This window comes from Adiantum capillus-veneris, chromosome 28, assembly GCF_014529385.1.
Source record: "Adiantum capillus-veneris isolate H3 chromosome 28, ASM1452938v2, whole genome shotgun sequence".
Taxonomy (NCBI): Eukaryota; Viridiplantae; Streptophyta; class Polypodiopsida; order Polypodiales; family Pteridaceae; genus Adiantum; species Adiantum capillus-veneris.
The window spans coordinates 89,962,821-89,976,399 of record NC_140958.1 but is presented as its reverse complement, the minus strand read 5'-3'; the positions used below and the strand labels follow the sequence as shown (position 1 = coordinate 89,976,399).

Below are 13,579 nucleotides of genomic sequence, written 5' to 3'. Positions count from 1 at the left end.
ACATAACTTACACGAGAGCTTCCAAGCACATAAATTCTAAAATGGGATGTTAACTATTTACATACTTACTTGTTCACAATGCTCGGGTAGTACGAAAGTGTCTCTTAGGTGAATCCATTTCTTAGTTGAATCCAACTCAAGAAAACCAGACTCTCCTTTACGCACAGTAGCGTTGCGACCCTCCATGATTATCTTGAACCATTGCACGTTGAACAAGTCGACAAAAAATCCTCTATAATCGATCCTCAAAATCTCTTGTAGCATGCCGAAGTAAGTGAGTTCCGCCACCACAAGATCTGCATCAGAGGACCGTCGTCGACTAGACTGTTCAAATTTTGCCATGATTCCACAATCTTGAGTAAAACGTTTTTTGTCAATCCGTTCCACCCTAAAATGTCGACCTTTACACCATGCTGCTGTGTATGACTTATACTACAACCAACAAAGATTATGAGGGGCTGTTCAAACATCTAGAAAGTTACTAGTCGTACATTGCAAACTTACCTTGGTCGCGTAACCCCTAGAGTACTCCCACTCTTCCTCAGTCACTTCTTCACCACACTGTTGTGCACTTTTCAATTGGTTGTGCAACCATCTTAAGCTCATGAATGTTGGTAGGCTCTCCAGACCCGTCGGATAGTGCATCAGTGGTCGTCTTCCCCATCTCCACTCGATTCTTGCCCTTTGTCGCTCTTTCTTTGCATCCTCATATTGTGAAATCCACTTCTGCATGAATGGATTGTGAAGCATGCAAAATCGGTTGATTTTAGCCTCTAGATCTTCTGTCATCTTCTTCTCAACACCAAGATTGCACATGACAATTCCAAATATGCGCTCATCATCTATAGTTCGCCATAGCGTGTCCCGGGCTTTATCAAATCCATCTAGCCACTCTCCAATGTACACTAGGGACTCTGATACCAGCCAACCTTCTGCCATGCTACCCTCCGGACGTGCCTTCTGATGCACATATCCCTTGAGCGTTTTCATGAAACGTTCTAAAAAGAACATCCATGTGGAATGTACTGTGCCAGCTATTTCCACCTCATCAACTATGTGAACAAGAAGATGCAACTAAATGGTTAGCATGGTAGTAGGAAAATGTTTCTCAAACATGCACACAACCTCCACAGCGCTTAGTTTGGCGAATGGTATGCAGTCTACATTGATCTCCTTTTAGTATGTGCTCTTTGAGAAATCTACACAACATAAAAACACGGTACAATTGTGTAAAAATCTTTCAGATCATTATACATTTAGAGTTTTATTAAAGTAAACTAATTGGAATAGATCACCTGAAAAGCGTTGTGACATTAGTGTCACTCCATCCAAACTTTGTTTGCATGTTGAGAAGAACCAGGAGCGCTTTCAATCTAGACACACGTGCTCCATTATACAATGGCGTATCGGCTTCACTTTTCATATCATCATAGACAAGCCTTTATGAATCCATGATCGTCTCGATCATTTCATCAATCTCGGGCTCAAACATTGCCTCATTGGGAATGTGGTATGCATGATCATCCCCCGAGCTGTCAGAGGCTACATCTTGTGGCCTCACATATGCTGCTTGACCAAAGCGCCTGCAAACACGTCTATTGGTTTGCAAGATTGCTGCCTGTTGGCCAGCGTCAGAGTCCGAGGAGTTATAATTGGCAACAACTCGATCTATAATAGATGGATCAAACTCGCTAAATTCGCGAACGTGCTGCAAAGAAACGCGTCTTGTCCGTCGCACAGCATGCTTGCAATGGTTACAAGGACATAAGATCCTCGTTGAGAGATAGGTGTTTCGGTTGGACGGCCCCACATCCTCGTCACTACTCATAATGAGGGTAAAAATCTTATAACCTAGACAACAAATTTAATCTCCTATTGCATTCTTCGTCTTTTATCTCTCTCTCTCTCTCTCTCTCTCTCTCTCTCTCTCTCTCTCTCTCTCTCTCTCTCTCTCTCTTTGTTAACACTGTAAAATACCTCACATTCTCTAGTCATGTCCAATCCCCTCACACCTCAGTCTAGAGGTGCACGGAGATCAGAACAATCGGGTTATAATCTCGTCTTTATTGGTCAATGCCTATATTTGTGGATACAAGAAATCTACACACCCACGTCTACATGGTACTGCATGCAGTGGACAAAACCCCTTTGCCTCTTCTCTAGCTGTAGCATTTCACAGCATCTTAACATCTTTTCACAGTAGATCTTTGTTTGTAGCATGCCAGTACGCCATTCTTGCAATGTAGATGATGTCTGCTCAAGGCACTTAATTCTTAATCTAGATTTGACGGGATGTGGTGTGTGTGTGTGTGTGTGACCCTTGGAATCTTCATCTTGCATCACTAATTTCTGTGTAGGCTCAATTTGCTCTTCCATTAGCTAAACATGACGGCTTATTGTATGGTAGCAGCAGTCGAACATGCAGGTGGAATTGCTAGTCCGCATGGACTATCGAGGTTGTGAATCTAATTTAACGTAAGTCTACATCTAACCTAATCTTTAACGTCTTTTGGGATAGTTTCCTACGACATTAAAACTCTCTTCTTCTTGTGTGTGTGTGTGTGTGTGTGGGTGTGTGTGTGCCAATAAAAAGAGAAAAATGGTATAACCTTTCTATCACCCAAGTGTGGTAGATTGGTTATGCCATTTTCCCTCTTCAATAACGGGTAAATAACCTAAATCTAATCTAATATAACATAAATAAACCTAAATATAATTTAATATAACGTAAATCTAAATCTAGCGTAAATAAACATAAATCTAACTAAAAATAAACCTAAATCTAATCTAATTTAACTTAAATAAACCTAAATCTAATTTAACGTAAGTCTACATCTAACCTAATCTTTAACGTCTTTTGGGATAGTTTCTTATGACGTTAAAACTCTCTTCTTCTTGTGTGTGTGTGTGTGTGTGTGTGTGTGTGTGTGTGTGTGTGTGTGTGTGTGCCAATAAAAAGAGAAAAAGGGTATAACCTTTCTATCACCCAAGTGTGGTAGATTGGTTATGCCATTTTCCTCTTGAATAACAAGTCTCGAGGTCAACTCCTCGTCGGCTAGATTTTTAGGTCTCTTTAATTAGTTTCCTACGACGTTAAATTAAACTCTCTTCTTCTCGGGTGTGTGTGTAGGGGTGTGTGCATGCCAATAAAAAAAGGAGAAAAATGGTATAACTTTTCTATCACCGAAGTGTGATAGATTGGTTATGCCATTTCCCTTATGAATAACATGTCTTGAGTTCAACTCCTGTCGACTAGATCTTTAAGGTCTCTTGGGATAGTTTCCTATGATGTTAAGACTCTCTTCTTCTTCTTTTTCTCTCTCTCTCTCTCTCTCTCTCTCTCTCTCTCTCTCTCTCTCTCTCTCTCTCTCTCTCTCTCTCTCTCTCTTTTCCTCTCTCAATGTGTGTGTGCATTCTTTGTTTATGCATGTGTGTGTGCGTTTTTGGTTTATGCACGCTCTTTCTCTCTTTTCCTCTCTCAATGTGTGTGTGCTTTCTTTGTTTATGCATGTGTGTGTGCGTTTTTTGTTTATGCTTGTGCTCTCTCTCTCTCTCTCTCTCTCTCTCTCTCTCTCTCAAAAACACAATGTGTGTGTGTGTGTGTGTGTGAGAGAGAGAGGGAGAGAGAAAGAGGGGAAGGGACCATGAGAGTGAGGAGAGGGAAGGAGCATACGTGGATCTCCTTCCTCTCCTCGTGTGTGTGTGTGTGTGTGTGTGTGTGTGTGTGTGTGTGTGTGTGTGTGTGTGTGTGTGTGTGTGTGTGTGTGTGTGTGAGAGAGAGAGAGAGAGAGAGAGAGGGAGAGAGAAAGAGGGGAAGGGAACATGAGAGTGAGGAGAGGGAAGGAGCATACTTGGATCTCCTTCCTCTCCTCGTGTGTGTGTGTGTGTGTGTGGGGGGGGGGGGGGGGGGGGGGGAGAGAGAGAGAGAGAGAGAGAGAGAGAGAGAGAGAGAGAGAGAGAGAGGGAGAGCGTTACCTTGCTTGCTTGAGCGTGCGTCGAAAACTCAGATCTGAGATCTGAGTTTTCGGACGCTCTCGGTTATTATTTTTACCCCTGGAGGTGTCGCTATGTTACAAGTAACATAGTGACGCTCGTAGTGACGCATATAGCGACGTCGTGCTTTTTCATTTTTGAGCATCGCACTACGAGCGTCGCTACTATTAAGCATGTCTTGTAGTGTAGTCGTAGGGCCGCCTTTCGCACAGATTCCCCGTCTTTCGGTTTGAATTTATGGATTTGTGAAAGTGTATTATGAGCTATCCCCCTTTGTGAGAATTCCTCGATAAACTCGTCAAACACCTCCTCCATAGACTCAAAGTCTCTACGCTCCACATAGTCAAACCATGTAGTAGCGTCATCCTCTAGGGTTAGTCCAAACCCTGCAAATTGGGTAGGGAAGTCTAACACCTCTTCAGATATAATTACACGTACAAAGGCTACTACATGATCTCTCGGATCCCTATTTCCCATGTATTTCTTGTTTACCCATTTTTGCACTTGAGAAGGTCTAATTCTACGATGGTCTACAAATCTCGTCATTGGATCTCCTCGTCCCAATCTATATACCTCCTCTGGCCTTTGATAGTGGCCGGGTTCCTCTCCCAGTGGTGCTCCTAAGCCATAATTTCTAACAGTTCTTGCCAGAGATGGTTCATCTCTTCGAACTCGTTCTATGGGTGGTCGTTCAGGCTTTGTACCCTTGAGTCTTTGGCTTACTCTCTCCTTGATACCGTGAATAGAGTGGTGGTTCTTGTAAATCCCTTAGCCCTCGTGCGGCTTGATAACCATCTCGGTTTCGGTCTTGTTCTAATGTTGCAGTCTATCGAGGCCATGCCTGCAATGATGGCTGGGTTGCTGGTTGGCTTTGGTTGTTGAATGTCTGCGGTCGGTAGAATGTGAGGTCGTGTCATACTCTTCTGAAAAGGGATTTGTCGACTTGCTAGGGGTGTAGGTGGCTCTTGGCACTTCATCGGGGGCATATGTTGATGTTGTTGGAACTGTTGCCTTTTCTACCTCCTCCGGGAGAATACTTTGGTATTCTTGCCCGTACCTATCAACAAAAACCATATCCTTCCCCATAGCAATTTCATAAGAGAATAAGTAAATAACCTTATCTTTGCTTAACTCGTTTGGGTATGGTTCTTTGCAACGAAAGTAGGAGACTATGCCCTTGCTCTCATGCTTGTAAATTCCCACATTCTCATTATAAGTTGAAACCCTGGTTGTTTTCTTGTCATACATAAAAATCACTCCGGGTCAATCAATGTTTGGAGGCGGTTCTTGAGTTTCTGAAACTATTTTCCCCTTCGCCACGTTATCTCCATATCTGTTGTAATCTTTAGGGTTACTAACTATCAGATAGTGGTTCCCCTTTTCTTCTCGGAATCTATCTCCATCATCATAGACTCGAATTATCTCCAGTCTCTGAGCCGGCCTTTCTTCAATACAAATACACTTGCGTCCTCGATAGTCAGAATAAACTAGGGCTCCCCTCGAGTGTGTTCCTTCTTAGAAGATCATAGTGAACTTGGAATCATTCAAAGGATTTAGGGAGGTGCTTTCTCCTGGCATTGGTCCGTCATAGGTGAAGCCTCCTGGCTGCTGACTACCCATCATAAAGAAGGATTTTTTAGATGAAGTGTCAGTATCACTACCCTCCTCAATAATCGGTGCTAGTGGATCTAGCCTTGCCTGAGTTACACTCTCCTCGGTGGACACTAAGCTACCTTAGTCACCTGCCACTTTTGGTCTCTAAAAATGTATCTTCCTAATCTTAAATTCATCAAACTTAGCAATGCAATTTATTACAAATTCAACCACTCACCTGGCAAAGGGTCAGTTTCTGCACAACTTCTTGCCTTGTCGCTGAATATACCTACCTGCACACAAGCATTTAATTTTGGCAATCGAATCAAAGCATTTAACCGCTAGAGGTGATCTTAGTAATGATTGGTATAGCCGGAGAGTTAACCTCAACCACTACTATATTTTATACACTTCTAACGTTTTGGATTAGGTCTGCTAATCTAGAACTGTACTTCCCTCGGATATTGGTCAATTTACATGAAAAGTTTGAATTCAGTCTTTGCTCCGTCAAAAGGTCAAGCAAGGTCAATCAAATTTTCTCTTCACTAAGCCCCAGTAGACATCCTACACATAGGATGTCTCCTGCTCTGTTTTGCCTAGATTTTTGCACTATGGATTCCCCTTGATGTGCTGAGCCCACAACTATTTTTACTTTTTGATTTGGACACCTATAAGCTGGTCAATGGATCAAAAATTTGTTTCGACAGCCTGATGTTGGTCTGACCAGTCAAATCAACCCCAATTTGGACCAAAATTGACTAGGAGGCTTGCCTCAGGCTATACAACACCCTGCTATGCCTACAGTCAGTATCTAGCTTCAATTTCTTGCTTTAGACATTCTACGCGTAGCATGTCTCTTTGGTCAAAATGGATTCAAATGCACAGCTCAGGCTCCTCTTGAGGTGCTGATCACTTTGGTATGCTCAAATTTAGGGTTGGAGTGCTAGATCACCCAAAACACATCCTACGTGTAGAATGTCTTTTTGGCTTGTTTGACCCCATACTTGACCCACAGCTTCCCCTTGATGTCAGCAACCCAGTGGTATGCTTAGATTTTGGTTTGGATTTCAAAAGTCCCCAATTTTAGTTTTTCTAGCCTTTTTCAATCAAAAGTGCTAAAGTCTGCTTAGAACCCAATTTTCTCACCCAAATGAGATGAAACCTCTCTCAGTCACTCAATATATCATGCAGATCATGCTCATGTAGCCATCCTATGGTTTTGGTTTTAAAATAATGCCTTGGCACAATTTGGGTAGGATGTCTGGCAATTTCTGTCTATCTGGCCTTATCCTGTCAAGATATGGTCAAATTTCCACTTTCCATGTGAAAATAGGGTAAAACCTACCTTTTGAACACACTGGCCAACTCAAAATTCCAAAATTCCCACCAGATTAGCCTGTAGACATCCTACACGTAGGATATCTCCTGGCTTAAGATTAAATTTTTTTCCTAACAGAATTGCTCATGATGCTCTGCAGCTTTATCAGAAACACTCACAGCAACTTTTGGACTTCACTTCAGCTTTCAAACACACTTTTGCGTCTTTCACAACCTTGTGATGAATCTAACAAGCAAGTATACATGCATGAAGTGCTCTAGATCCTAAATCATGATGTCCTACTTACTCTACTCCTACTCCTCATGTGAAATGGTGATAATGGTGTTTTGGTTTCTTCCTGGCCTCTCCGGACTCTCAAGCTCTCCTCTCACCGCTTCTACCACTCAAACTCCTACTCTTCAACTCAACTAAGAACTAAAAATCTATCTAAGTCTACCTAAGTAGAAGGATCTAGGCCAAACACACGCTCCCTAGACTCCCTGTAAGACCTAGAGAGTCCTCCACCCTCTGATCCTATCTAAATATAAAACGAGTCTCTTGGCAAGCCAAAGAATCCCTATCCTCAAGGACTAGTCTCGGTCACTTACCTAAGGTTTTCGTTCCTGATAGCGGAGCCAATGTTGGATGGATATGCCGCGACAGACGTCAGCACAACGAGAACTCACCTAACAAGATTTTTCAGCTAAGGACGAAGCTCGACCCGCAGGCGCGTGAAAGAAAGCATAGGGTGTCTGCCTACACTTGACCGACTCCTAACTAATTCCTATAGAGGTCTCAACCCAATGTCTAAGCTACAACCTTCAAGAGTGCATAAGAGGAAACTTGCTACAACGCTTTCTAGAGCCGAATACCCATCAAACAATCTCGAAACGCCACACAACTTGAAGGAGACCCTACTGACACCAATAGGTCGCTCTCCCTAAGGTCTATGAACCAAAATCCCAACCCAAAATACCTGGTGCAAAATCACGTAGGATGTCTGGCCGAAACTTGCAGGTCGTCGTTTCCAAAAACTAAAGTGCCTAATGTGTAGCTCTACTCAATGCGAACGTGCGGATATGCTGCAATGCAAAATCGGGCAACGTATGCTCATCGAATCATCAGATGAAGCTCGTAGATGGAGCTCACAAAACCGGACCGTACGCGCACAATATAGATAGTGGCGTGTAGCTCTCATTGGGGGCAACACGCTGCACTTCTCCGCACTCGATTTCGACAACCAGTGCGTGCATAGCGTCAAGATGAAGCCCTCACTCTCTCTCGTACACAGTACGCTCACTCACAAACTTCAAACATTTTTTTAAATGACAAAAGGTTTTTTTCATTAAGGTGAAAAAGTGGTATAAATACCTTACAATTCTCAAACCCTAATGTTCCATTTTAACCATCTACTCAATCTAAGTGTCAAAACTGGGATACAATCTGGAAACTTCTGTAAGCCCCACTATTTACAAAGGTGAAATGTCGAGTTTTCTCAATAAATGAATAATTACAAAAAATAATAATCTGCCGAGCAGTCATTTTCCGTAGGGTGTGTCCAGCTTCTAACAACTACTTGTCCAGGCTCAGCTCTAGACAACATAGAAAGATGCTAGTTCTACTAATTGTCTAATTATAGGCATGGAGAAATGATAGAAGGTTGACCACTTGTCTTACCTATCATCTCTAGTAAGATGGGAGGTTTGGTCTTAAGATTCACCATGTCTAATAATTGTCTAATGATAGGCATGGAGAAATGATAGAAGGTTGACCACTTGTCCAACCTATCATCTCTAGTAAGATGGGAGGTTTGGCCTTAAGATGCACCATGTAACAAACCTATACGCCATTGTATTATGAAGAGTAGAAAAGAAAAGCTCCACCACTTGTCCAAGCTAGTTCTAAAATCCACATGAAGATAAGCAAGCTCCACCATTTGTCCAAGCTCTCTTCCATTAAAACATGAAAAACCTCAGCTATGTTGTACAGGGGGGGCTTTTTTCCAAGGTCCACTACTTGTCCAAGCTAGGATCCATTAAAACATGGAAATAAACAAAGCTCCACCACTTGTCCAACCTTTAGAGTTGCAAAGTGTATGGGCGGTCTAAACTAGGTATGGGAAAATAATTGAAGGTCCACCACTTGAAACATGGAGAAAAGCAAGCTCCACCATGTTTCCAATATGCTAGACTCCATTGAAACACCCTAAACCCATGATATTTTGTACATAGCGGATGCACATTCAAGGTCCACCGCTTGTCCAACCTAGTATCCCTAGTAGCTTGATAGGTTTGGTCTCAAGATTCACCACTTGTCCAACCTATAAGGTTATATGTTAAATGGTATTTTTTATCACAACTTGAAATACCCATGATATGTTTTACATGGGGGTTTTGTTTCAATGTCCACCACTTGTTCAAACTAACTCTATTGAAACATAGAGAGAAGCAAAGGTCCACCACTTGTCCAAGCTAGGCTATATTGAAACATGAAGAGAAGGACGCTCCACCATTTTTCCAACATAGGCTTCATTGTAACATGGAGAGAAGCAAGCTCCACCATGTCCCCAAGCTAGGATCCATTTAAATACCCCAAACCCATTATATTTTGTACATGGGGGGTTTTATTTCAAGTCCCACCACTTGTCTAACCTATTATCCCTAGTAGCATGAGTGGTTTGGTCTCAAGATTCACCACTTGCACAATCTATGTCATTATATTAAGAACAACTATGTGTTAAGGTCCACCACTTGTCCAACCTATAAGGTTATATCTTAAATGGTATCCTTTCTCACCAGTTGAAATGTCCATGATATGTTTTACATGGGGGTTTCATTTCAAAGTTCACCACTTGTCCAAGCTAACTCTGTTCAAATATAGAGAGAGAAGCAAAGGTCCACCACTTGTCAAAGCTAGGCGCCGTTGAAACATGGAGAGAATTAACCTCCATCATTTTTCCAAGATAGGTGCCATTCAAACATGGAGAGAATCAAGATCTACCATGTCTCCAAGATGCTAGGCTCCATTGAAACACCCTAAACCATGATATTTTGTACATGGGGTGTTTACATTCAAGGTCCACTACTTGTCTAACCTATTATACCTAGTAGCATGAGTGGTTTGTTCTTAAGATTCACCACTTATCCACTCTATGCCATTATATTAAGAAGAACTGGGTGTTAAGTTCCACCACTTGTCCAACCTATAAGGTTATATATTGAATGATAGTTTTTCTCATCACTTGTAATGCCCATGGTATGTTTTACAAAGGGGTTTTGTTCCAAGATCCACCACTTTTCCAAGCTAACTCTATTGAAACATAGAGAGAAGAAAAGGTCCACCACTTGTCCAAGATAGGCTCCATTGAAACATGGAGAGAAGGATGCTCCACCATTTCCAAGATAGGTTCCATTGAAACATGGAGAGAATCAATCTCCACCATGTCTCCAAGCTAGGCTCCATTGAAATACCCTAAACCCACAATATTTTGTACATGAGGGGTTTACATTCTAGGTCCACCACTTTTCCAACCTATTATCCCTAGTAGCACGAGTGGTTTGGTCTCAAGATTCACCACTTGTACACTCTATGTCATTATATTATAAAAAACTATGTGTTAAGGTCCACCACTTGTCCAACTTACAAGGTTATATCTTAAATCATATCCTTCTCACCACTTGAAATGCCCATGATATGTTTTACATAGGGGTTTCATTCCAAGGTCCACCACTTGTCCAAGCTAACTCTATTCAAACATAGAGAGAAACAAAGGTCCACCACTTGTCCAAGCTAGGCTCCATTGAAACATGGAGAGAAGAAACCTCCACCATTTCTCCTAGATAGGCTCCATTGAAACATGGAGAGAAGTAAGCTCCACCATGTTTCCAAGATGCTAGGCTCCATTGAAATACCCAAAACCCATGATATTTTGTACATGGTGGGTTTACATTCAAGGTCCACCACTTGTCCAACCTATTATCCCTAGTAGTTTTGGTCTCATGATTCACCACTTGTCCACTCTATGTCATTATATTAAGAGGAATTGGGTGTTAAGGTCCACCACTTGTCCAACCTATAAGGTTATATTTTGAATGGTATTTTTTCTCACCACTTGTAATGCCCATGACATGCTTTACATAGGGGTTTTATTCCAAGGTCCACCACTTGTCCAAGCTAACTCTATTGAAACATACAGAAACACAAAGGTCCTCCACTTTTCCAAGCTAGGCTCCATTGAACCATGGACCTTAATACCAAATTATTCCTAGTAGCATGAGTGATATTTTGTACATGGGGGGTTTACATTCAAGGTTCACCACTTGTCCACTCTATGTCATTATATTAAGAATAATTGGGTGTTAACGTCCACCACTTGTCCAACCTATAAGGTTATATATTGAATGGTATTGTTTCTCACCAATTGTAATGCCCATGATATGTTTTACATGGGGGTTTTGTTACAAGGTCCACCACTTTTCCAAGCTAACTCTATTCAAACATAGAGAGAAACAAAGGTCCACCACTTGTTTAGGCTCCATTGAAACATGGAGAGAATGATGCTCCACCATTTATCCAAGATAAGATCCATTGAAACATGGAGAGAAGCAAGCTTCACCATGTTTCCAAGCTAAGCTCCATTGAAACACTCTAGGGGGTTTTATTTCAAGGCCCACCACTTGTTTAACCTATTATCCCTAGTAGCATGAGTGGTTTGGTTTCAAGATTCACCTCATGTACACTCTATGTCATTATATTAAGAAAAAAAATGTGTTAAGGTCCACCACTTGTCCAACCTATAAGGTTATATCTTATATGGTATTCTTTCTTGCCACTTGAAATGCCCATGATATGTTTTATATGGGAGTTTCATTCCAAGATCCACCACTTGTCCAAGCTAACTATTCAAGCATAGAGAGAAACAAAGGTCCACCACTTGTCCAAGATAGGATCCATTGAAACGTGGAGAGAAGGAAACTTCACCATTTCTCCTAGATAGGCTCCATTGAAACATGGAGAGAAGTAAGTTCCACCATGTCTCCAAGATGCCTAATATGGTTTTAGGTAGTGTTTGTTTGCGCATATGTATCTATTTAGAACTCCTACACACACACACACACACACACACACACACACACAATTGCAAGTGGTTGCGGCTCTCTCTTGCTCTCTCTTGTGTGGTCTATAGTTTGTAGAACCCCAAGGTCCACACCTCACTAAGAGGGCAACACCCAATCATGAGAAAGTGGGGATTGGGCAGCTATGGCAGGCATCAAAAGTCGAGGCTATTGGAGCCTGGAGGGAGGGGATGACATTGGTGCAGCCAGATTTGATCGGCCCAAGGAGAGCTCAAAAGCCGGTACATGGAAGTTCACAAGCAGATAGCAAGGTGCTTGAATAGGTGATTAATGTAGTGTTCGATGCTGTGATATGTATGCCAAATGCAGTTCTTGGCAGGCCAAAGAGGACTTTCAAGCTCAGCTGATTGGGTCTTTTGGAAGTGCTAAAGTTGGGTGAGTGGATATCCTCGCTCACGATGATATCATGATATGTATGTAGAGATTGATCGTGTTCGGCAAACTCAAGTGTTTTATATAGTTAAAGGCCAATGTCTAGCAAGTTTATAATCAAAAGCCTTGACGGCTCGTGTTTGTTGACGATCGGGACGAGGGAGTTGTTTTTAAGGGAAATGAAAGTCGACAATCAGTGGTGTGGGACCACTCGCCAAGCAAGACCTAAAAAAAGCATAGCGTTGAGCTATTAAAAAGAAAAAAAATGTCTGTCTGCAATAAAAGGTGGCGCTGCAGGACGGCATCTGTGTGGGGGTCCGAGTGCATGGAGGAGGGCCAGGTGATGGCGCATGCAGAGGAGGGCAAGGCCAGGTGGTGAACGGAGGAGGGTGAGCACCATTTTCCGGTTGGCAAGACCAGAGAAGGCGGGTGGTTTTGAAGGCAGAGAAGGAGACGAGCACGGAGAACAGGCTGAGGAGGTGGGCTGCCAAAGGTGGGGTGGCCGTGGATGGCGAGATAGAGGGAGAGCATCCAGAAGAGGAGAGCCACGGGGGGGCGCAACTTGCTAGGGGGCCGGGTGGCCGGTTACAAAAAGGAGAGGGCTGCCGGAGGAGAGCTGGAACATGTTGCATGGGCAGAAGGGCCAAGAGCGCGCGCAGATGGGCTAGGCTCATGAGGCGATTTGAGGGCCGCCAGAGGGGCGCCACTTAGAGGAAGCCGAGAACAAGCAGGTCAAGGCTGAGGTGAATAGGCCAGTTTGCATGGCATGGGGATGACACAGCAAGGGGGGCCAGAGGGAGACAACGCCGTATGAATACAGAAGGAGAGCCGAGTGCTGCAGCTGGGTAGCAAGCTTGATCAGGGGAGCAACTAGAATGCGCAGTTGGGAGGGAGCACCGAGAGCTGCGTGAGGGAGTGACACTATTGCCGCTACAAGGGACCAACTTGGAGAGGAAGGGGAAGATCGAGAGGGTTGGCACTATAGAAGCAAGCAGGTGACAAGCCGCATGCTGAGAGACTCTGCAAAAGAAGGCTTTGATGTCGACTTCAAATATTCTCCATCTTTCCCCTTCTCCCATGTCGACATATGTTAAGGTCTACGATTATTAGATGCATGTGAGTTTCCTTTGTGGTTGTAGCATACGCAAAGAAGATATTGGTTTGTAGT

The 13,579-nt window shown here is 42.9% G+C and overlaps 1 pseudogene; it reads left to right on the top strand.

Annotated features, from left to right (window-relative positions):
* The first annotated feature begins 12,761 nt into the window (after positions 1–12,761).
* On the top strand, positions 12,762–13,101 carry LOC147420870 (uncharacterized; annotated as a pseudogene).
* Positions 13,102–13,579: the final 478 nt, after the last annotated feature.